Here is a 23,946-nt window from a genome sequence, read left to right on the forward strand (position 1 = left end):
CATCTTTTATCAAATGCAGCGCAGGTGGAGCAAGGTCTCAGCTACTGTATAACAAAAACAAGGGAGACTGGGTTGACTGCAGGAATACCTGCTCACACAGAGATGCCATCAGACCAAAAGTAGCTCTATTGGGATTTCTCTCTAAAGCACTAATTAATACACATACACACAGAATAAAATAAGGTAACAATCTTAATAAATGAAACTTTAACTGTGAAACATCATTAAATGACTTGTCCACTTAACATGGGGCTCTCACACACCACCTCTAAACTCACACACTTGGTTAGAGATTTCCAGGACCTGATTTTCACTCTAGGCGTGGACATTGGGGCCACAAACGTTCTGTTTTCCTGGTCTGAGCAGGACCTCATATTGGCAAAGGCCATGGACTTCCCTCCATCTCATCACGGGTTTGAAATATCAAAACTGGTTCATGAATGAAAACTTTAGAATCCTTTTAGCTGTCATCCTGGCCTGTGTAGGCAAGCTACCCAACTACACAACCAACGTGACATAAGCAGGTAGAACAATATATTCACCTGATGACCTCTACCATTAGTGCCTTGGCCCTAATCCAGTCCCCACAAACCATTATTCACTGACAAACTATGTCTGATGAAGCACATAGGCAGAAGGATGGTGCAAAATCTGCTATGAAACCTCTACAAAGTCTGCACTGTTGGCAGATGGAGTATGCCACCACAGTAAAGGAAGCAAAGAAAACCTTCCTTACCATTGTAATGGCAAACTCAAGATTAACAAAGCTATTCTGTGAACCCGCTAGCCTATATGGACTGCACAACCCACATATTGCATCTGAAATCTCAAGCATCTGAAATCTGCAGCCTTTGCCTCCTGCTGTTCTATCAAACTGAGAGTCCAGAGAGGTCTTCTACTTACAGATCAACCACATTTATATTTATTGGGAATTCAGTTTGAAGGAGCTGTGTACACTTAGTAACTTAACTATTTGATTTTCTATGAGATAGGGCAATCCTCACCTTTACTTGCAATACATTTTTGGCACTGCAATTTTATTAGAGAAATTGCTCTGAAAGGCTCAACTCCATGCTGCTTTTCCTTTTCTTAGGTACAGTTCTGTAGATGTGTGCACAAAATTCTCATGGACAACAATGGCAGATAACAACATGGGACAAAACTGTAGATTCAGGCCCTAACTGATGATAATAGCAGATCACATTGTGGGAGACAGCTCATTTATCTACATCCGCCTCACAGAATTACTCTAGTGTTGGTCCTGTTTTTCTCCTGAAATGCACAGAAATGTTCTATATTGAACCCATTCTCCCTTGATGCTTTCCCCTTCAAGATGCTCTGCATGATTGCCTCAGTGTCCTCTTTCATCATTGAGGTGGTACATTTTTGATGGACCCATTTCAACAGAGCCAGAAGGTTTATGGTTTGTAGACAATCATCTGTTCTCCTCCTTGAAATGAATTAGAAACTGGAACTTGATCATGCAAATCCTCAGCAGATCCTCTTAAAGTCAATGAGGTTTCTGTGCCTGGAGAACTTGTACAATTGTCCCCTTCTGGGAAAAAGCATAGGAATCTTCAATTACTTTTCTTAGACCTTGGAGTCACATTCCCTTGTCAGATAATTGATACCTTTCATATTCTGAACCTTACTGGCTGATATAATTCTGATCTTATTACCCATCTTATTTTAAATAGGAAGGTATCATTTATTTCTTATGTATATACTATTACTTTCTGTTCTATACTGTGGTTTATTTTCTTAGATCCTTTTCTTCCTTATTTCGAGTTCCAAGTCTTAAACTTTTTCTAGCTTGCATTTTCCCAAGATTCTCTATTTATTTTAGGGAAAAATCCCTGTGCATTCCAAAACTGGCCACATAAAATTGCACTTGTACTTTCATAGGCTGAGTTGAGGCTTGTTTAAAAAAGTAAGGCAGCAGATAAATAAACACATTTACCTACTTTTTAAAATAGTTTAAGCCTTCTGTCACTGGATGTCTCTTAATTCTAGAATTATCTCAGATATAGGGAAATTAAAACAACATTTGAGATTAAAATATACATAGTAGTAGATTTAAATCCTGGAACCCAATTCCAAAACCACTTTCAATTTGATGCCACAATGATTTATTACTTGTATGATTATATTGGTTAGGTAGTAGCTAAAGTAGCTCCTCAAGTAAGAAATCATTCAGTTAGAGACTCAGTAAGGAAGAACTTTACATACTGATGCAACATTTTTGAAAAAACCACCAAAGCTAACACCACACCATTTTCCAAGGTATAACTGCCTACACATTCAGTTAACAGACCTTATAAGACTATTTATGTGTATTGTGACAAAGTTCCTGCTCTACCTTGGTGGGTCTTGCGCTTATTGGCGGATTTGCTCACCTTGGAGCTTCACGGCAGTCCTCAGCTTGGCCGTTTTTCTGAACCCACAGTCCAGGTCGACTCCTTCTATGTCTGACCAGGAGTTGGGAGGATTTGGGGGGAACCCGGACACGCCATCTACTCCGGGTTCCAGCCCAGGGTCCTGTGGAATGCAACTGTCTAGAGTGCCTCCTGGAACAGCTGTGCGACAGCTACAACTCCCTGGGCTACTTCCCCATGGCCTCCTCCCAACACCTTCTTTATTCTCATCACAGGACCTTCCTCCTGATGTCTGATAATGCTTGTACTTCTCAGTCTTCCAGTAGTACTTCTTCTCACTCTCAGCTTCTTGCACCTCTTGCTTCCAGCTCCTCACACGCACACCACAAACTGAAGTGAGCTCCTTTTTAAAATCCAGGAGCCCTGATTAGCCTTCCTTAATTGATTCTAGCAGCTTCTTGATTGGCTGCAGGTGTTCTAATCAGCCTGTCTCCAGATGGTTCCTGATTGTTCTGGAATCTTCGTTGTTACCTTACCCAGGGAAAAGGGACCTACACTAGCCTGGGGCTAATATATCTGCATTCTGTTACTCTCCTATAGCCATCTGGCACGACCCTGTCACAGTATATAAACAGTGTTACCCCGGATAGGTTTAATTCCCTCTTCTAGTTTTATTCAATGAATTATCACACCACAATGTAAGTGCTAATTTCCTTTTTGGAAGGTGCAATATGTTAATCTTTAATTCTTGTCTCATCTGGTAACATACTAACCTGCAGTTCCTTCACTCTGCTGTTTTATTTACATTTATTTTAAAGTTTAGTTATAAAAACTTCACAGTTAGCCAATGAATTAATTGTTTTCTGTCTAATTTCTCTCGAGAATATCCTCAGCTGTAGCTTCACTGATTTCTAATGTTGTTTTCATTACCATTTAGACTAAATTAGGCCCTGATTCTGTAATGAACAATGTGCAGGGGGGGACCTACGAGTCCCTGCAAAGCCCCAATGACTTCATTTGGGCTCTACCTGTATGTTGTAACTCGCATGACTGGGCCTTAGATTGTAAACTCTTGGGGCATTGATATGTATTTCTGTTTATACAGCAATATCCAATACACTTCTGGATGTTGTAAAATTAATCAAAAATAATGATACACAATTACAATGAAAATTTCTGATCTTGTCTAGTAAATTAAGCTTTTCACAAAAAAGCATATTACATAATTTAAAAATAATCTAACACCTTGTCCCTCCTGTATGATAATGTTCTTCTAAGGAAAGTGATAGAACAATAACAAGTGCTACGTCACAACTTTTTCAAGTTTTCTTAAGAATTGGAATAATAGTAGATTTTCTTGTCAAGATGAGGATGTTTGACCATGCTGAAGGAAAGAGCTGACTAGCACAAGAAAAGAGGTTGGAATTAAAAGCTTTATGTTATCAAGGGACTCTGATGTCAGGAGTCACTACCCCAGCACTTTTAAAATATACTTTTAATGAGTGTGTGCCGATAAGCGACTCCAGTTTTGTGCACCTCGTGATAGACAGACAGCATTTTTGAATGAATGAGTTCTATATTACGTTCCTCAACAAATCTGCCTACACTTTGGAAGCAGACGGTCAGTCTTTCCAGAATGAAATAAGGCAACCATGCAAGTAGCAAGTGCTAAAGTACATTTTAAAGCTCTAATGTGGCATTGTTTTTCCTCACTCCAGAGACAGAAAGAGCATGTGCTTTTGGTCCAAGTGTATGATGCTGATTTTACCAGCACCCTGGAGAGCCCTGTATAGTTGGTTAGTTTTGTGTTCCATCATACAACCCTGGAGAACAAGACATAAGCTTGTTCCTTTCCTTTTAAACTTATTTAAAAGTAAAAAACCACACACAACTACTTTGTCTTGCAGGAGTTGGAATAAAAGGGAAAGACATTAGATACGAAGGGGCCAACTACTACTTCCATTCAAGTCAGTTGCAGCAGACCTCCCATTAACTTCAACTGGTGCGAGATTGTGTCCAAAGGCATGTTATTTATTATATTATTTACAAAGAAAGTGAGTTTTGAAACATTGACTTGTATATGAAAGTATTGCTAGACAATTTAGATAAACAGAACTGTCATTTATTGTACTGTCTACCTAAGTGTTCCTCTGTTAGTCTCTTGTCCATGCTGTGTGCATACAGAAGCATATTGTATTTACACACACGCCAAAGAAAAAGATGCATCGACAAGTGAAAACATTAAACATACTGATCATTCATGCTTATCTCTCACGTTCATTACTGCCTCTTATCAGGCAGAGAACGAGTTCTTTTGGGCGCAGTGATTCTGGCCTGAGATTAGTGTTTTCACAGAGGCTGGGAGAAAATACCCCTTCCCACACCCCCTTTGAGAAATTGGAGGCTACTGTCTCACCACTTCCACACATCTGGTAGAGTCTGCTTTTCCCCCCAGTAAGAAAATGCTTAGGAAGGCAGGCCTGAGGATATCTGTCTGTTAGTGTTCTGTCACTGACACTTCCTCAACTAGTTAGATTATTTTTGCAAAATTATTTCTGAAAAAGAGTTTAAACTCTAAATTAAAAGGGCTGTTGCTGAACCTAGCTTTTGTTCTAGCTTCCCTTTCCAGCATTTTGCTGGTGGGCAGTACATCAATGGAGTAATGACTCTCTAATGATGTATTACTCACTAACAATGTTGGCCAGCTGGAATGGCACAGTGAGCTTTAATTTACTATTTATAAAACTTTACAGCTGTATTTTCATAGAAAGAACAGCTGGCTAGTTGAGCAAATGTGAAGGAGAGGATGTTAACAGGTAGGCTTGAAGGTTCAGGAGGCCTCCTGAATCTATTTTGAAAGGAGCTAGTCGGGAAGGGGAGTTCATTTACAGGACAGCAAGAGCCTGGACATTGAAGCAACACGATACAGGAATAAAACCCTGAAAATTAGGATTAGCTTGCAAAATATTGCATAAGGGATTTTAAATGAAAAGCAGCAGCTTCAAGCAGTTAAGACCTGAGGTATTTTAATGTGTTGCTAATTTTGCATAATATGCAGCTTGTGTCTAAAGAAGAAGCCATGCAATTAAATTCAATGAACTAAAATATTATGCCTTTGTATCCCAGGTCTGTTGTGCCTTAAAATTATACCAGCACTCTTTTGGTTTAAGACTGGTTCAGCTTGCCTCACTCCTTGCTTTGTTCATCTGCTCCTTTTTTATCAGCAGGCTGAATATTGAAATGTTAAGTGAAAATCTCTGGAAGAGAGATCGTATCCTAGTGTCCAAGAGCCTGCCTTGGGATCATGCCTCAGTTTCCCTTTGCCCAGTGTAAACTGGTCCAAAACAAGCTTTTGTCCTTTAAGGAACCCTTTTTTCCAGAGGGCTTCATTTATTGGTAATGGAAACTGACACAAGTAATCCTTACTTTTGGAAACAGCCTTAGTCTCTAGTTCATTTTCTCAAACTCTTGCTTTTCTCCTCTTGAAAGCAGTCGTATATCCCTTTCTTTCTGGGCCCACATGTTCCTGCCCCTCCATGTTGGGGTTACCAATCTATCCCTCAGAGTTGCTTCTCACCTGGCCAGCCCCACCATGGGGGGGTGTACTCTCTCAGACAATGCCTTTCAATTCCTTGTTCCCTCCCTGGGAGATAGACTTGTAGTTATCAGTTCCCTCCCTGGGAACTCTCTCCCCCTTCTCCCTCAGGTAGCTATTTCCTCCCCAGGTGCTTCTGAATGACCCGCTCCCTTTCTAGGGACCTTTTAGTTAGAGGCCTGTCCTCTCTAGAGGCATTGTTCCCTTCCTTCTTTGGGGAGACCCACAGGCCTTCTTATAGGGATCAGGTACTCCACTACTAACTGGCCAATAAGCCACCACCTGGAGTACCCAACTGCTACCAGGTAGCGTTCAGGGGGCCATCATAGGCAAGCAAGACTATGATTCCCTTTGAAGGGCCACTTGCCTGATGACTCCTACCTATTTCTCAAGAAAAGGATATATTTGTGCTTAAGGCACAGGACTGGGAGTCAGAAGACCCACATTCAACTTCCACCTCTGCTACAAACACCCTGTATAACCTGGGTAAAACATATTGTGATTTTGTAGATATAATGATCTGCATCTGCAGACTCCTTTGCAGGATCAAGGCCTAAAATGGCACTACTACTACATACCAACCTCACCGCATGCAGTAAAGCTAAACCCATTGATTTTTGTAAAGTGTTTGATGTCCTCAGATGGAGGGTGCTGTAGAAGTGAATGAGAAATTATTACCATAGAAATGAATGAGATAGCAGCAGCGAAGGGCTGATGGGAACATGTTCAAGTGACCATGCTCACTCAGGAATGCAGGATCATGGGCTTGCTAAAAATACATAGGTTAATTTTAAAGTAGGTAACATTTTGGGCCAGTCATCCATGACAGTGTCCTCTTTAAATTGTCCATTTCAACTAGCGCTCAAGTACCTGTGCTATAGTTGCGCTGGTCGGAATCGCTGGATACTAGTGCTTGTGTCAACTCTTTGGGCCTGCTGCTTTCAAGATCCTATGTAGAGTATAGCACAAAGGTTATAGGGGAAAAACCTGTCTTCTCCTCTGCCGCCATGGAGGGTCCTGGACACAGTGTAACTGATGTGGTTTCAGAGAGAGCACTAGAGTGTACGTGTGTCTGGATCCTGGTAGGGAAAAAATTTGGTGCATAATATCTAGTAGTAAAAAAATCAGCTAAGTTTTCAGCATGCAAACCAGTGGCAATGTAGTTCTTAATCCTGCAAGATGATTTATTTGAGTTGACCTAAAGCCCATGTGAAATCAATGAACCTCCATGGAAGGGTTCTGCCTACATTGGTCACCTTGGACAGTAAGTATATGTGCCCATCCAGATGACATGTGCCAAAGCAGAACAAATGCTGGAAGAAATCAGCATATGCTACAGCTGGCATATGGTACAGCAAATCTATTGTTTCTATTTTTCTCCAAACAAAAGACACCACTTGAGTATTTTTGTACTTTCTGCTCTGTTTTTTATGACACTCCCACACTGCTATGCTTAGGGTTCTCTCAGCATGGCTAATACAAACATTGAAATTTCAATTATTTATAACAAGGCTATTAAAAATCATACTGGATTACATTTTTGGATGGAAGATCTTTGCTCAAGAGCACATTTTTATAAAGTCAGCATCTCAGCTTTTAAAAGTTATACTTCAATATTAAATATGATGTTTGTCAGCACAGAGTCAATAAAATCCCTTTAGATAGATCTAAAATAGCCAATATAATAAGCCTATTTCTTTCATACTAGATACTGTACTTATACTGGATCTAATTCTGCAGTCCTTATTGAAATCATTGGAATTTTGCCTGCCCAAGGACTGCCGAATTGGGATTTTTACCTTAAACTTATGTAGGGTTAGATACTGACAAGTGGTCAGTTTGTGTTGCACATACCCCCGTCTGCTCACCTTCCACAGAGCCTGAGAGTCTATTACTGCCCCTAGTTACAGAGCCTTGTTCTTTAGCTCATGCGCTTTAGCTCACCTGTCACACTTATGTTGAACAGTACTTTACCCCATGAGTAATCCTGTTAAAATCAATGGAGTCACAAATGAAGTAAGGTGCTACAAAACTGGAGTAAGGGTGTCAGAATCTGGCCCATAGGGATTTGTAAATGGTGCTTATCCTCTTAGTAAAGATTAATTTGGTAAAGCCTCTTAACTAGTTTTGAGAGCTGCACATTTCCTGAACTGTTTATGCATGGTCATTGCATTTCTTAAGGATTTGATCATACAGCATGGATGTGAACTGTTGACTGTGTAAGTGCAAGACAAAAAGTGTGAGCAGGAGAGGGAGAACAAGGGAACAGATCTTGCATTATTAAGAACATTGCTGCATGGCTGGCAGGCTATTCCTGCCTAATACATTGTATTTTAAAGTACAACTACAGGGCCTATTTGTAGAGCCACATGCGGCAGTGCTCCCCTGATGTCTGCACATCACTCTCTAACTGGCCATGTAGTGATTCCCTCCCCCCGCCCCCCGAAGATAATATAACTATAGTAGCATTATCTTGTTGTGGCCCATCTCTGTGGGATCCTCCCCATCAAGATGTGGGTGCCCAGGCCAGTCACTAGCTGTGGAATCCTCATCTGCATGGCTCTATTGGAGGTGAGCTGCCATGCAGCAGGGCCTCCCACTAATTCCTTGACATGTAGATGGAGATATGGCTCCGGAGCCTGGGATTTGGCCCTATCTCCAACCCCCAGCCCATGGTACAATTTGAAGGAAATTCCATGGGAGTTTAACCCTTTGTGTTGGTTTTTCAGTGAATGGGAGGGGATACCTGAGCTGAGCCTTAAAAATGATCGTTCAAATAACTTGGAAGATGCAATGCATGTGGACAAGCTCTGAAATGCAGAGTGCAGGCTAACACCACACCAACCTAAACATTAGCTTCTAACAGTGATGGGAGTTAGAAGTGAAAGATCAATCTGTACTTTGCATTGCCTGGCTTAGTTCCCCCCCTTCCCCAGCTCCATAGTCTTTGTTTTTTGGCGTCGTGGTGGAAGGCTGAAGCAGAAAAAAATATTGCTTTTATGTTACTTCCTCTTACTCTAATCAGCATCCCCCGTGAATCCAAATTAATTTTGTTGTACAGCAGCATTAATGTTTAAACACTGTATGCGGAGGCAAAGCCATCCTTGACTCCCATTTGTACATATTACTAATTGCTGCAAAATTATGGCTTTGAGTTAATTTATATTTGTCTATAGTGCTCTTTCATGCACTGTGCATTTGCTGGGGTACTTTCACAGAAGAGGGCTCCAGAGATTGAGAGCTTTTATCTGAAGACATTTTTGTAATATTAATAATTACAGTTGAAAGGACAGAAATAAGATCACTTAAACACTTATGTCTCAATTTACTCGATTGTGTACAAGAAACCGGAATCTGCATTCTTACAATGAGACACGTAACATATTGCTGTGGTTTTTATGTATAGGCAGTATAAAATTCAGTTGTGTAGTTCAGAGGCCTTAAAAGTGAATTGCAGAACAAAGATGGAAAGGAGAGTTGTGGTGCACAATACATCTGAAGATCAGGTTGTTAATGCTTTATACCTCAGTTTACCAATCTGTAAACTACTTCTGACAACATTCACCTATCTGAATGGGATGTTGTAACAAACTTTGAAATCCTTGGAAGCAAAGGTGCTATACACATCAAGTATTATTACAGTAAGTTAATGACAGGTTTCAGAGTAGCAACCGTGTTAGTCTGTATTCACAAAAAGAAAAGGAGTACTTGTGGCACCTTAGAGACTAACAAATTTATTTGAGCATAAGCTCCGATGAAGTGAGCTATAGCTCACGAAAGCTTATGCTCAAATAAATTTGTTAGTCTCTAAGGTGCCACAAGTAAGTTAATGCTATCTACATATACCTCCTTTCCAAATAGGACAAAAAGGACACTCCCCTGACATTGGAATTCATATAATGTAAAGGGTTATACCATATGAACAAATATACAACTGTTCAAATGTGTAGCTTTCTAACTGAAATGAAATGTCACACTATGATTATGTAGTCCGAGTGATGATGCAAGAAAGGACAGATAGTTAAGTAGGAGGCAATATTCATTGAAAGTTCTTGGGCAGGATTGATTCTGATATATTGTTTCATTATAAATTAAACTAAACTTCCCAGAAAATTGTCTTGTGAAAGATGAATTATCAATAGGAATGGGTGAACTGGATTAGGTAGATTAAGCTTTCCAAACTACTGCTCATCCCTCAAATCAAGCCCAAATAACTGTAAGACACACACACACACACACACACAATGGTTAAGGATGCTTTTCCTCATGCTGTTTCTTTCCCTCCCCACTTCTTCCTGAATCCCAAAGGCACTGTTTCAGGTGGAGCTGAAGTTGTCTGATGCTTCCCACTATAAGTTCCTGTTTTCAGTTGCCAATTTTTAACCAGTTAGGTTGAAATTTTCCATGCTGGGTATGTATCTCAGGCTGAATTTTTTGGAAAGATTTTATCCAAAACAGTTCAACTGTTTCTGAGAATGATGCTGGAAATAATATATTTGGCTAAGTTAAAAACATTTGTACAGCCATTGTAGTGAGAGGCTCTGGTAAGCCTGTGCTTTGGAGCGGGAGCTTAAAATTTGGCAGGGGATAGCCTCGGGGTCAGGGAAGTGCCTTTTGGTATTCCTGTGAAAATCCACCAAATTTTGCCAAATTATAAACCTTTGAAAAATCTCAATTTGCACATGATGAATAGAATCTTGTTACAGACTGGCCATTAAAAATCTGCAAAGGTTCCATCCACAACAAGCACGTTCAAGTCCCTCATAACTCCTCTGAAGTACTTTACAAATATTAATGAATTACACGTTACATTCCCTGAGTTGTAACATTGTACAGAACACACTGGGGTGATATTGGAAGTGACCAGGCAATGGCATTCATATATTGTGGTATTGTGTTTCATGTAGTTAATGTAAATGCCAATTGTATAAGTACAACATATCAGGACAATAGCTAATTGAAGTATTTATTTGGTACTAGGCCTGATCTTGCACTTTTAAAATAAATGGGAGTGTGACATTCCCCTCTGGTGTTGTCTGGACCAGTGATCTGCTATGTCACCCCAATCCTTGACTCTGGGAGCCAGCCTTACCCTGCTCTGCTGTGAGAACCCCCTCTCCTGGGCTGTTCACTCACAGCCTCTGGCATGTAAGCTGCTCCCAGCTACTTGCAACAGAATGACACTAGCCAATATCCCTGGTCCCAGACACAACCCTAGGAACCTCCATCTTGCAGTGTCCAGTTATGCCCGCTGGATGCTGCAAGCTTACACGAGTTCATCAATTTAACAAATAAATTGATATATACCAGGCTTATTATCCCAAGGGGAGTCTCTGATGTGCTTCAAACCAAACGCACTGCTTCAGGGAGAATAAACAAACAGATTTATTAACTATAAAGATAGATTTTAAGTGATTATAAGTCAAAATATAAAAAGTCAGATTTGGTCAAATGAAATAAAAGCAAAATGCATTCTAAGCTGATCTTAACACTTTCAGTGCTCTTACAAAGTTCAATGCTTCTCACCACAGGCTGGCTGGTTGCTCTTCAGCCAGGGTCTCCCCTTTGATCAGTGCTTCAGCCGCTTGGTGTGGTGTCTGTGATGTAGATGGAAGAGAGAGGAAGAGCATGGCAAATATTTCTCCCTTTTATCATGTCCTTTCTTCCCTCTTGGCTTTGCCCGCCCCCCCTTCAGAGTCAGGTGAGCAGTACCTCATCGCAGTTCCAAACTGACCAAAGGAAGGGGGGTGACTCCCTCGAGAGTCCAACAGATTCTTTTACTGCTGCCTAGGCCAGCGTTCTTTGTTCCTGTGAGGCTGGGCTGTCCCATACATGCCCTGATGAGGTGTGAACTGCCTTTCTGCTCCTGGAGAGTTTTTGCCTTGGCTTATTTTAAGCTATGAGGATACATTTTCAGCCTTATAACTACATACATGAAATTATAAGCTGGAACATTATTGTTACAACAATGCTCAGTGCATCATGAGCCTTCCGAAGACACCCAACATGACAAACTTTGCATTAGATATCACACAATCATTTTATAAAGATGAACATGGGGGTGTAGGGTGTTCCCCGAGGTACAGAGCATCAAAGGGAGTTTTGTCATTGACTTCACTGAGAACAGGATGAAGTCCTTTTTCCCACACTTGTAAGAACTCTGCCTGCAAAACTGCCATTTGATATGGCTGGGGGTTGAAGGAAACAGTGGGGCAAAATCAGAGTAATCTACTATGCTAAAACATTGCAACCATAACCAGGGACATTTAAATAAAATAGTTATAAAAAAAAACACAGATAACATTGCTGGTCTAACCCCTTTCAGAACTGACTCTGGTGTTCTTTGCTTTTCTGCCTAGTGTTTTCTTCCATAGGAACAATGGTCAAGATTCACAGCTGGGCCCAGCTCATGGGTGGCCACACAACAGCCGGTTGTGGCCTCTTGATTCTGAGCTGGTTCTACTCTGACTCAGGCTCTTTGGGACTGTTTAAACCTACATTGGCTGGTTATAGCTCCCAAGGGGCTGTCACCCAGATGGGTATTGGCAGAGCACAGCATGCCCCTTCCCTGCTCAATACAATGTGGGTTACAGTCTGGGGTGGGGAGTGGAGGCTTAGGAGCTGGTTAAACTTTCTCTACATCTACTGTGCAGTTCTGGCTGGGTTGGAACAAAGGAAGCAGAGCAGAGCTCACGACTGAGCAGAACTTCTGTGAAAGGAGGATTTTCAGGATCAGGCCCTGTATTTTGACACTGCCTATTAACAAACTGAAGTGAAAAATATTTGTAGTGATGAAGGTGATGGTATCAGGCAACTACAGGGCACAATTCAGCTTTATGATGGAAATAGATACGCTATTGAAATGCTGGTTCTATTGAAATAGAACATTCTTTCTGTAGTTAAAGGAAGACAATGTTTTGTATTGTCATAGCTGATAGTATTATAGCATAATCCTATTTATTGTCTAATAGAGGTTTCTGTAGAAAAGTATATCATAAGAGAAAATTAAAATTAAATGGTTATAAGGATTGTCATTCTTTAAGCACATTTTTATCAGACCATGTGTTCATTCTCTGTCCTAATAGCTTGACATTACAGTGTCAAATTAAACATTAGCCAGATTATGATATTACTCCACACTTTTGCAGCTCTCCTATCTGATTTCAAAAGCCTTTTTCTCCATAAATGCACTTGAAGCTGCTGCTTTATAGGGTTTGATAGAATTCATTTCAGGGTTCATAAGCCTTCTCTGAACCATTAAACAGAATCTCTGCAACACCCTATTCTTAAATATTAAATATATTCAGAATACAGAAGACTAATTTAATTAATTTGCCTAATTAATAAAGGGAAATCAAAGTTATTTCTTTCTTGCAAATTGTTTCATGTTAACAGAAGCAAATGTCAGCTGACTTACATATATGATACAACTGCTGCTTCTACTGAACATAAGGTTATCTCAATGTTGTTTTAGCAGAGCATGAAATTTGATGTCTCTGACAATTCAGGGCCAGCGGTCCATGTGATTCTATAATTACTTTTGCCACTTTGCTTTTGTGGAGTCATTCATTATGAGAATGTTCTTATCTTGCCATACCTACATGTCATTAGCAATGTTTTAGTGCATTAGTGACCAAATGCAGGTTTAGCAGACAGTGATTAGAGCAATGGAACTGCCAGTGTAGTGAGTGATGTTTGAAATATTGGAATTGTTCTGCTAATTTCTATCAAAATATAAGAATACAATGTCAGCATGAAAAACTGACTCTGCTCCAAACAGTTGCTATGGATGAAGACAGTGATACTGTTATTGATGCTGAGAGGTGAAATTGATAGTATTGCTGAAATGAACAAACAGTTTACTACTTTTTAACAGTGCAATTGCTTTCACAGTTAACCTCATTAACTCTAAAGGTAACCTTTGCTTTGGAATCTGATATGTAGTGGTGAAGATTTTATTTGTTTAAATAAGTAGTTCTTAAACAAGCAAACAAAAAACCCCGCTCACTTTTGATTTTAAACTACAAGGACTCACATCTGTGATCTCTGTCCTAAATTTATACACAGACTCATTTGGTATAAGATACATTCTGATCTTCAATAACACTACAGCTGAAAAAATGCTAATTTATGTGTACAGTACAACTTCAGTTATCCAAATTCCTCTTATCTGAAAATCCTAGTTATCCAAATCCATAGTGTGTCCCCCATGTACCAGTTAGTTAATACCACTTCTATTTATCTGAATGCCCAGTTATCCAAAATGTCAGAATGTCCCCAGACCATTTGGATAAGTGTGTGTGTGTGTGTGTGTAAGAGAGAGAGAGGAAGATAGTTTGGGAATGTGAGAAGAATTTCCCAGCCATAGACTCTACAGACCTAGTCCACATAGCAAGTGAAGTCCAAACTTTCTAGGATTTGGCTTTCTTAACCTGAAAAAACAAAACAGTAAGATAACAGAATTCAGCTCAAGCCTGCTCCCCAAACAGTTGTATCCAAAATGGGGTTATGAATCACCTGCCTCGGAGAGTCAGCAGATCCCATTTGACACTTTCTCAGTAGGATCCACACCTGCTAACAGCAGTTGGGGCATTTCAGGCCTGTTACAGGGAGCTCTAATTGGGCTAAATGCTGGCTTGTGCTGTGCATATGCAAAACACCAAAAGAACTACAGCCAGTAGCAGGAGTGCAGGGTGAGTGTTGGCTGTCTGGGGCCTGATTCCTGTAAACAGTTGCAGAGAAACCATTATGCTGGTGCTCCACAGCATAGTATGGCTAAAAATATGGCAGCCCAGTCACTGCTCCAAAGAAAATATAATCTAACTCTAACATGGTTCAGTGAATGGGGATCAAAAACAGAGGCCAGCTCAACACAACCAGTTACATGATAGAAACCACAATTCCTTGTGAAAAATAGTGATGGTACCATGTTATCATGTCACAACACACACCATCACTACATCTATTTGTTATGCAACCATCCATGAATATTGTAAAATTCCATGCCCAGTACAAAGCTGCCATCTTATAAGAACACAGGACTCTCATTTTTGTAATACTTACACTACTTTGCTCTACATGAAGGTCATGTTAACAATTTTCTTCCATTTATGAGCTATGGTATCAGGTCTCTATTTAAAAAAATCCTCACCTTACCCTCAAAAGTAAAGGATTATGGGACAGATTTTAAAAGGGGCTTCAACCTAGCTTTCCGTTTTGCAAGGGCAATTAATTGCTGGCTGAAATACCAGCATATAGACAGACCCTTGTGGGTGCAATCAGGGAGATAGGTATTTAGGTGTTTAGTAAAATTTTCAAAAGCACCTAGGCACTTAACATCCATTGGTGGGTATAAAGCACCTAGGTGCTTTTGAAAATCCCCAAGTAGTCTCCTAAAGACATTTAAAAATCCAAGCCCATGTTCATGAGGCCCAAACACCATTTCAGGAGCGCTACTATAGCTAAGGTTGCATCATGACATCTGTTTAAAGGTCAACCACAATGTTTAGTCAGCTTTCTTTGAAATTTGCATGCCTCTTGAGGGTGCAGGATAGGGTTATTTGGAATCATTTGAGCATGGGGTCCCAAGAGCTAGAGCTCAAACTTTTGATGTGAAGTGGGTCAAAATGGATAACATTCAGCAGATTGAGATCAATGTAACATATGGGACTCACTAAACCTTTGGGACTCAAACTGAGAATGGTGTTTAAGAAAGTTTACATTGTTACACTGCGCATGCACCCATAAAGGAAAACAACTAGAGGGTTTCCATTCCCACCATTTTTTCCTGCTTAAAACCTCATCTTTTGCAAGTGCTATAAAATCTAAACAGTTAATTGGATTGCTTTGAAATTTGGTGCGTCTCTTGGGAGTGCAGGGTAACAATAATGTTCCAAATTTGGAGTCATTTGACCAAAGGGTTCCCAAGTTACAAGTCCCCCAATAAACTGGTTTCCTTTCGCTGCCTTGTACTGTTAAACTGAGAGGTAGTAATGACTGGAAGAATCACAGACCTTGTTCAGATTGATGGCTCTGAACTCACCCTTCCATTAACATAACAAAGGATAAATTAATCAGAAGTCCCCACCTAAGACAAAAATGAGTTTTGGACTGAATGACTGGAAGTTGCTACGATTTGTGAGTTATGAGTGACAATTTTATCTTGTGGGGAATGTATTTTGAGGAAAGTATTTTGAGGAAAAAATGAGACATGTGAATGCTTCCTGGAAGGGATGGGGTAATTAGAGGGTGGGGAAACAGGGGAAGAGCAGTTTGGGGTTGCAGCAAGGGAAGGGGGTTATGGGAGGAGTGGGGGTTCAGGTGAAGGAGACTTGGAGGTTAGGGGGAGTGGAGTGGAGGAATGGGACAGTGGGAAGGGGGTTGTGGGGGTGAGTGGTAGGGATACTGGAGAAAAATAAGTGAAGGGGCACCTATCAACTCCCCATTCTCCCTTCCCAAATGTGTGCCGAGATTGGGGGGGCTGGGAGTCTGAGCCCCTATCATTGCCCCATATGAGTGCCAGGATCTGGAGGGCCATGCCTTCTATAGGAGTGGGATTCCCCATCCCTATCATCTGAGTTGGACTCTGTATGGGTTTGCCCTTTTGAGTATGGAGCTGAGAGGCCCCCTCTCTGCCCCTCCCCCCAGGGGAGCCAGAATCTGGGGAAATCTGGCTCTTTGGAAATGGAGCTGAGAACAGGTATATTTCATGCATTAGAGTTGGAAAATGTGCAGAGAAGGGCAATGAAAATGATGAGGGGGATGGAACAGCTTCCATGTGAGGAGAGATTAAAAAGACTGGGACTGTTCATCTTAGAAAAGAGTCAACTAAGGGGGGATATGATAGAAATCTGTAAAATCATGACTGGTGGGGAGAAAATGACTAGGGAAGTGTTATTTACCCCTTCACATACCCCAAGAACTAGGGATTATGCATTCAAATTAATAGGCAGCAGGTTTAAAACTAACATAAGGAAGTTTTTCACACAATGCATATTCAGCCTGTGGAACTCAATGCCAGGGGATATTGTGAAGGCCAAAAGTATAACTGGGCTCAAAAAAGAATTAGGCTATGTCTACACTACAGCTTGTGTTGGCATAACTTATGTTGATCAGGGGTGTGAATGCCCCCCTCCGCCCCAGTGACATAAGAAACACCAATGTAAGCACCGGTGTGGACAGTGCTATGTCGGCAGGAGAGTTTCTCCCACCGACATAGCTATTGCCACTTGTGGAGGTGGTTTTATTCTGCCGAGGGGAGAGCTCTCTGCCATCGGCATAGAGCTTCTTCACCAGATGTGCTGCAGTGGTGCAGCTGTGCCACTGCAGCGCTGTATGTGTAGACGTGCCCTTAGATAAGTTCCTGGAGGATAGGTCCATCAATGGCTATTAGCCAAGACACAACCCCATGCTCTGGGTGTCACTAAGCCTCCCACTGCCAGAAGCTGGGACTGGACATCAGGGGATGGATCACTTGATTAATTGCCCTGTTCTGTTCATTCCCCCAGAGCATTTGTCAGTGGCCAGAGGTAGGATACTGGGCTAGCTGGACTTTTGGTGTGATCCAGCATGGCCATTTTTATATCACAGGCTTTAAAGCACTCAGGAGCAGATGGGAGCACCTACTGAGATGAATGGAGCAGTTCACACATCCTCAGAGCTATTGTTTCAGGTTATATTAATCTTAATGGGATGTTCTCATTCAGATGTGAACATCACATGGAGATGAATGGGCCACTTCACATGTCTCAGACCCTCCTATGTTGCAGATGGGAGTGTAGGGAAGTCCTTTCCTTCCCTTGTCCCTCTATCCTTCCTGTTTAAAGGAAGATGCTTCTAAATTCTCTCAAATCCAGATGGCTGCACACATTTTCTTGAAGTTTTCCATGGCTTGTGGGAAAATAGGATTAGAGAATCACATTTGTGGTCATTTGAACCAGGGTTTCCAGAGATATAGCCCTAGGAAAAAAATAGTTTTCCAACAAGTTTCTGGGTAGGGTTTATTTTTGCGCAGAGCTAGGGATCAAACTATTACTCTCATGCGGGTCAAAATGGTCTCTATCGGTCAATGTTTATCCAAGATGGTGCATGGCACCCATTAAGTCATTGGCAGACCCAAACTGTGAATATTAGTTAGAAACACGTTCACTTCTTCGCTTGCCTAGAAGCGCAGTCTGGAAGGATTACCGTGCTCATGTACCAATAAAGTGAAAAACAGAGAGGACTCTTATGCAACCACTTTATGCTTGCCTGGGTAGATCAAGGGAATCGTGCCAACCCTTTTCCCCTGATGAACACCCCATCACTGACATTTCTAGTCCAAACCTTTGTACACCGATGCAATGAAGATTTAATAACTTACGCTGCTTGCCACAAGTTGACTCTGTTATGATATAACATTTTTTTTTAATTTCATGGAGAGGTTTACTGTTAACACAGCAGAATAGTCAGCAGATGGTTTAACCAAAATTTTTGTTATATCAGGTGGGGAGTAGCTTGAGACAGAGGACTTGTGCAGGGGAGGGCAGGGAAAGAGATGGGCAGGGCTGTCCCTAGGAGAGCGTGGGCCCAGGGCGGAAGTGATGAATCTGTCACTTCTGGGTCTGACCTGTTGCTTCTGGGACCAACTGCGCTGGCCAATTGCACCGGCCCACAGGGTCCCCCAAAGCACGGGGCCCGGAGCTGTTGCCCAAGAGACGACTCTGGAGATGGGAGACAGGGAGAGGGAGCAGGGTTGCACCATGAGGACAGGTGGTAGGCAAGCCTTGGAGTGACTGATTGAGACAATCTGTATTTTACTAGCCAAGTAGCTAGTTCCTGATCTTGGGGCAGATTAATTTAGTGTTTCCAAAGGCCTGGGGTGGAGGTTTGGAACTGACAGCACAAGTACTTTGACCACTGAAGGAAAAGAATTTTATGTACTTTCAGGTTGCCAACATGTGAATTCTGCAGAATTCCTGAATCAAAGTTGCAGAAGTTTGTGGGAGACCAAGGAGTGCACCATCACAGGCTGAGCTGGCTTGATATGCAAATTGTGGGACAATACACACAACTGCTTAAATGACTGACTCCTCCCAACAACGTATCTTTTCCTATTAAAAAAACTATGAAAAAAAACAATGGCACAAATGATGTTAATGCAGAGTTAAGGTGCTTGGTGGTGTGGCCTCCCCTTACAGAGCTCTGAGTTGAGCAAAACTCGACCTTGCGAAAGCCAGGAAATGCCTAGTTGAGGTGGTCCATGCAACCTCAACTCTGCCCTCTTTCAGCAATGCACCAATAGACCCCATTAACACACAAACCTTTCCTCTGCCAACCCCACATTTGCTGAAAAGTACAAAGTTCTTCACTTCATTTTACAGCCCATTCATTCTCACAAACCCTATTAAAGACAAAAGGGGCGAGAGAAAAAAAAAGCATCTTCTTTTACTCTCTTCAAGCAATGCTTGAACATGCACATAGCACATACTCACACTGGCCTTTGGCACTCTTAAGGTTCAGAAGGTTCCAAATCCTGGCATACACTCACACACTTTGCCAACTCCCCAGAAAGAATACCATGTAGACAATTAAGAACAGCTTTAAAGCCTTTTACAGTCAGTGGGATTTAGACTCCTAAGTAACTTCAGCATCTCTGAATATTTCCCCTATCATTCACAGCAGAGTTGAAGCTAAACTCTCCACCCAACAGACACACACAGTGAAACAAGCAGCATATTGAGACTTCTATATTTCTGTCAAAATCTTTTGTTACCTTATCCTTCTCCCACCCCATTTATTTGTTTTGTACACCAGTTGCATCCTAACACATAGACTATAACCTCCTGGAGGGCAGGGACTGTCTTTGTCTCTAAAGTGACTGGCACAAGGAGACCAAAACACTACTGTAATACAAATAATAACTCCTACAAGTATTATTGGTCATAAAACCTTCCACCCAACTACAGCTTTTGCCCTCTGACCTCTTGTGGGAGTGAATTGCACTAGCTAACTACATGCAGTACTATTTTATTTTGGTTTATTTTAAATTTACCTGTTCTTAAGTTCATCACATAGTCCCTGTAATGGGGTCTACAAACCCCATACTGAACTTAGGTGGGAGGTGGCGGGGAGCCTCTCCTTTCTGCAGGCAAACAGCTCAGCTAAACCCACACACAGCTGACAGAGCTGCCAATCATTGGAGACAGGGACTCACAGCTGTGCCCAATAGAGGAAACAATAAAGGAGAGAGTGCAGCAAAGATGGGGAAGGCAGAAAGGCCTGGGACAGCAATAAGGCAACATTCCTATTTCAGGCTGCCTCCCTGATCACAGTTAAGAGACAGAGGCACACTTTTAGACTCAGCCAAAGTTCAGAGTCAAAGAACCACCCTGACAAGGGGCAACTAATGGGGTCCTGGTGAGGGCAGCAGTGACCCTCTGAAGGAAACATACCAGGAGTCGGTGACAGTCCCTTGTTCTGATGGTATGACTTTAACTGGACAGCATAAAGATGGAGGCTTGATTAGTTTTTACTTTACCCTTTACCTTATTTAAATCCTCTCCAGTTCTCCTCCTCCTCAGACTAAAGACCCTAGTTTTTGCATTCTCATCATATTTAAATTTTGCCATATCCCCTATCTTCACTGTCCTTCTTTGGATTTTTGAAAATTCAGGAATGAAAAACCAGCATCACCAAAATTTGAACAAGTAGCTTTAAGGTCTTACCATTCAAATAAATAATTAGCATCATTTGAAGAGAAGTATGGTAAATTTTTTCGTTGGGAAGAGGCAAAGTTTGAATTTCCCTGAACTGGAACCGAAATGGAATGAGACTGTCTGCTTATTTTGACCATTGGTACATTCTCAACATCAAGATGTAGCCAAATAAACATAGCATAGATCACATGAATACTTGATACATTTTAAAATCTTCTCCAGTGAAAATATTTTGCACTACACTGCACAGATTTCCTCTCAATTTTCAGAGATACCAGTGTATGTAATTCTGGTGCATAGTAAAACACAACAAATACTACAAATGGTGCATCAATTTTCGTCGGAGGCATTTTAGAGTAACTTAGTTCATAGTCTAATAATAAATATATCAAAATGAAAACAAAAGCTAGCCCATAAATCTTGTCTATAATCTATATCCTTACTGAGTTGTAAGATATATGGCGACAAAGCAACTGAACTATGTAAAGCATTTTCTGTGCAGCAAGCCCACATCTGGTGGCCTGGATTATGGCCATACTTGCTTATCTGAGAATTTTCTTTATTCCTTTCATTAAATGTTGCAAGAGTATTACAACATTTCATCTGTCAGTCCTAATATAGAAAGACCATATTAGCCTACAAATTACCTGGTTCCTGTCTCACAAAGACTTTGATAGGATTGGACAGAAATCATTCCAAAAAACAGCACAATAATCTTGTGAAATAAGTTTAGGTTTATCAAAATGTGCAAATGAAGCTGTGAATAGAGGAATAACAGGAACTGAAATAAAATCACTAAGAATGTGATCACTAAGTAATGTAATTACTAAGTAATGTAATCGATAAGAAAATAATAAGTCCATAGGCAAATCCATTCATTAAACTAGAAAAATAAAACAGTTCCTTAGAGCTATTTATTTTATTTAGAACAGGATAACTTGTTAATTAGGGCTCAGTGACCAATATTGAATCTTAGAGTTTTATAACTAGAGCTGGGTGAATAACTGAGTTTTTGGTTTGCCGGCAGTTTTGGGGAGAAAAATGGTCCTGTTCAAACTGAATCCATACAATCCAAAAAATGTTAGTGAATGGAAAAGTCTATTTTGGATTGAATGGAACACATTGTTCTACCTGAAGAGTTTGAAACTCCAAATGAGAGGAAGGGAAAGGGTTCAGGTGAGCTGGAAATTTGGCCTGTCTGCCCCTCCATCATGATGGCTTGGCCAAATTTTAGTGGCACTGTGACCCCATGCACCTACTTGGTTCCCCACCTCTGCAGTCCTTTCAGTGCCCATGGGCCCTGGGCACCCCCAGCCACCAGGGAGAAGCATAGAGGGGGCACTGGGAACCCCCACTCTCCAGGAGGGTAGGAAGTTTGGATCCAGGATTTTGATGCTTCATGGGGAAGCAGAAGGGCAGGAGAAGGATGAGGTCTGGGGCTCCCAGAACTTCTTGGGCCCTGGTGGGGATGGTGCTTTTCAACCTGACCACTTCTCTGGGTAAGAGATCAGGGTTGGGCGTGGGGCAACCAGTCTACCAAGCTGGGTGCAGAAGGGAGAGCTTGGAGCCAGGAGCAGGACAATAGGAAGGGAGTTGTGTGGAGCTGGGTGCAAGGGGACAGCCCGAGTATGGGTGCAGAAGCATCAGAGGGAGAGCTCAGGGATCCCTTCTTAGGAAAATTCTGGTTGTGCCCCGACACCAAAGAACCTAAAGACATTAGGCCATAACAATAAGACACCACAATGTCTCCCATGTCTACCAAGCAGTCTGGACGGTGCATAAATTCTTGAGGACTAAGGCTTCATGCCAAGTAATGAAATAAAATTATATGTATAGCAGCTTAAATCTGGTCAGGTCATTTGCACATACATCCTTAAATTTACAGCAGAAATATTCCTTCCAAGAATACTCTAATCCACTCTATTATCTGTGTTGAAATTCTGCAATGTTCCAAAACAAATTTCTACAATATTAATGGAAATGTTTCCATATTTTGAAGCTAAGCACTCTCTGTGGAGGGCAGTGAAAATTTAGGACAAGAATAAATTTGTCTGCAAAATGACTAGGGTATTTCCACCACGAAACCTTTCTGACAATCTATCTAAATGAAAGCTCACTTGTATATCTGAAGGCAGAATTGGGCCCTAAAGCATTGATTTCAGAGTTGGTCAGATTTACACATCAGAAAAATATTATTTCCTTGTTTGTCAAGAAAGTTAATAGATATCTACCATCTACTTTCAAATTTGCAAACATGCCTTGGAAAGCTTCTGTATACATATTGATAGGACAAGAAGCACTGATTTGCATTATCAGGTCTGACTCTCTGATCAATACATTGCATTTTTTAAAGCTTTGTGGAAATTTTGTGTTGCACAATACAATTAGCACTTTGGTTTATTTCCTATTTGAAGTGCTTACATTTCGTTCACAACTAAGCTGCTCTTTCCTCACTGCTCATTTACCATATAACTCACTGCCTTTATGCTCATGCTTGTAAATAGTTCTACTTATTTTATAAGATAATAGCAGCACCTTATGAGAAAGGAGAGTTTCTATTTGTCAATATTCTGCTTTAAAATGGTACTTTCATTTGCAGAATTGTACTAACCTAAATAATTGCTGCCATAACAATGGATTGTTGGTTTCAAGCCATCATATTCACAGAATCTTTTATAACATTTAGGGCATTTCGGATGTTTCTTTCTACTAGATAGTGAAGTTACTATGATTTTCTGTAGATGTGCATGAAAATCCCTTTTATACAATTGATTTTTAGTTAATTTTAAATAGCAAGATAAATAAGCCCTATACTAAATTGAGTGTAAATGTGTATACTTTAAAGCAAGGTTAAAGTAGTTTTAAGTGTGGCTATTTCCTTAGCTTGGCAGTAGGAAAAAAAAATCAATGTTAATATAATAACAGCAAAAATAATTTTGCTTTCATTGCTCCGTATAAAGAGTATAAAAGGCTGAATTTAAACACAGAATTTGTAATAGGCAGCCTGATATACCTATTGAATATCAAACAATTTTCATTTGATGTACTATAAAAACATATTACTTTCAATTCAGATTTAGTAGCCCATTCACAAATATAGTAGGCCCTTTGAATGATGATCTACCATAGCAGATCATTTCTAAGGCCTGGATCATCCCTCCCCATGGTAAACCCTACTAAAAGGGGCTTTGGAGGATGAAATCCCCTCTTTAACCTACAGACTGACAAAGAGCTGTGCCTTGCACCATACTCCAAAAGTCAGCATACTCAGGCTTAAGTG

Source organism: Dermochelys coriacea, chromosome 9 (genome assembly GCF_009764565.3).
Source record: "Dermochelys coriacea isolate rDerCor1 chromosome 9, rDerCor1.pri.v4, whole genome shotgun sequence".
In the NCBI taxonomy this organism is placed as follows: Eukaryota; Metazoa; Chordata; order Testudines; family Dermochelyidae; genus Dermochelys; species Dermochelys coriacea.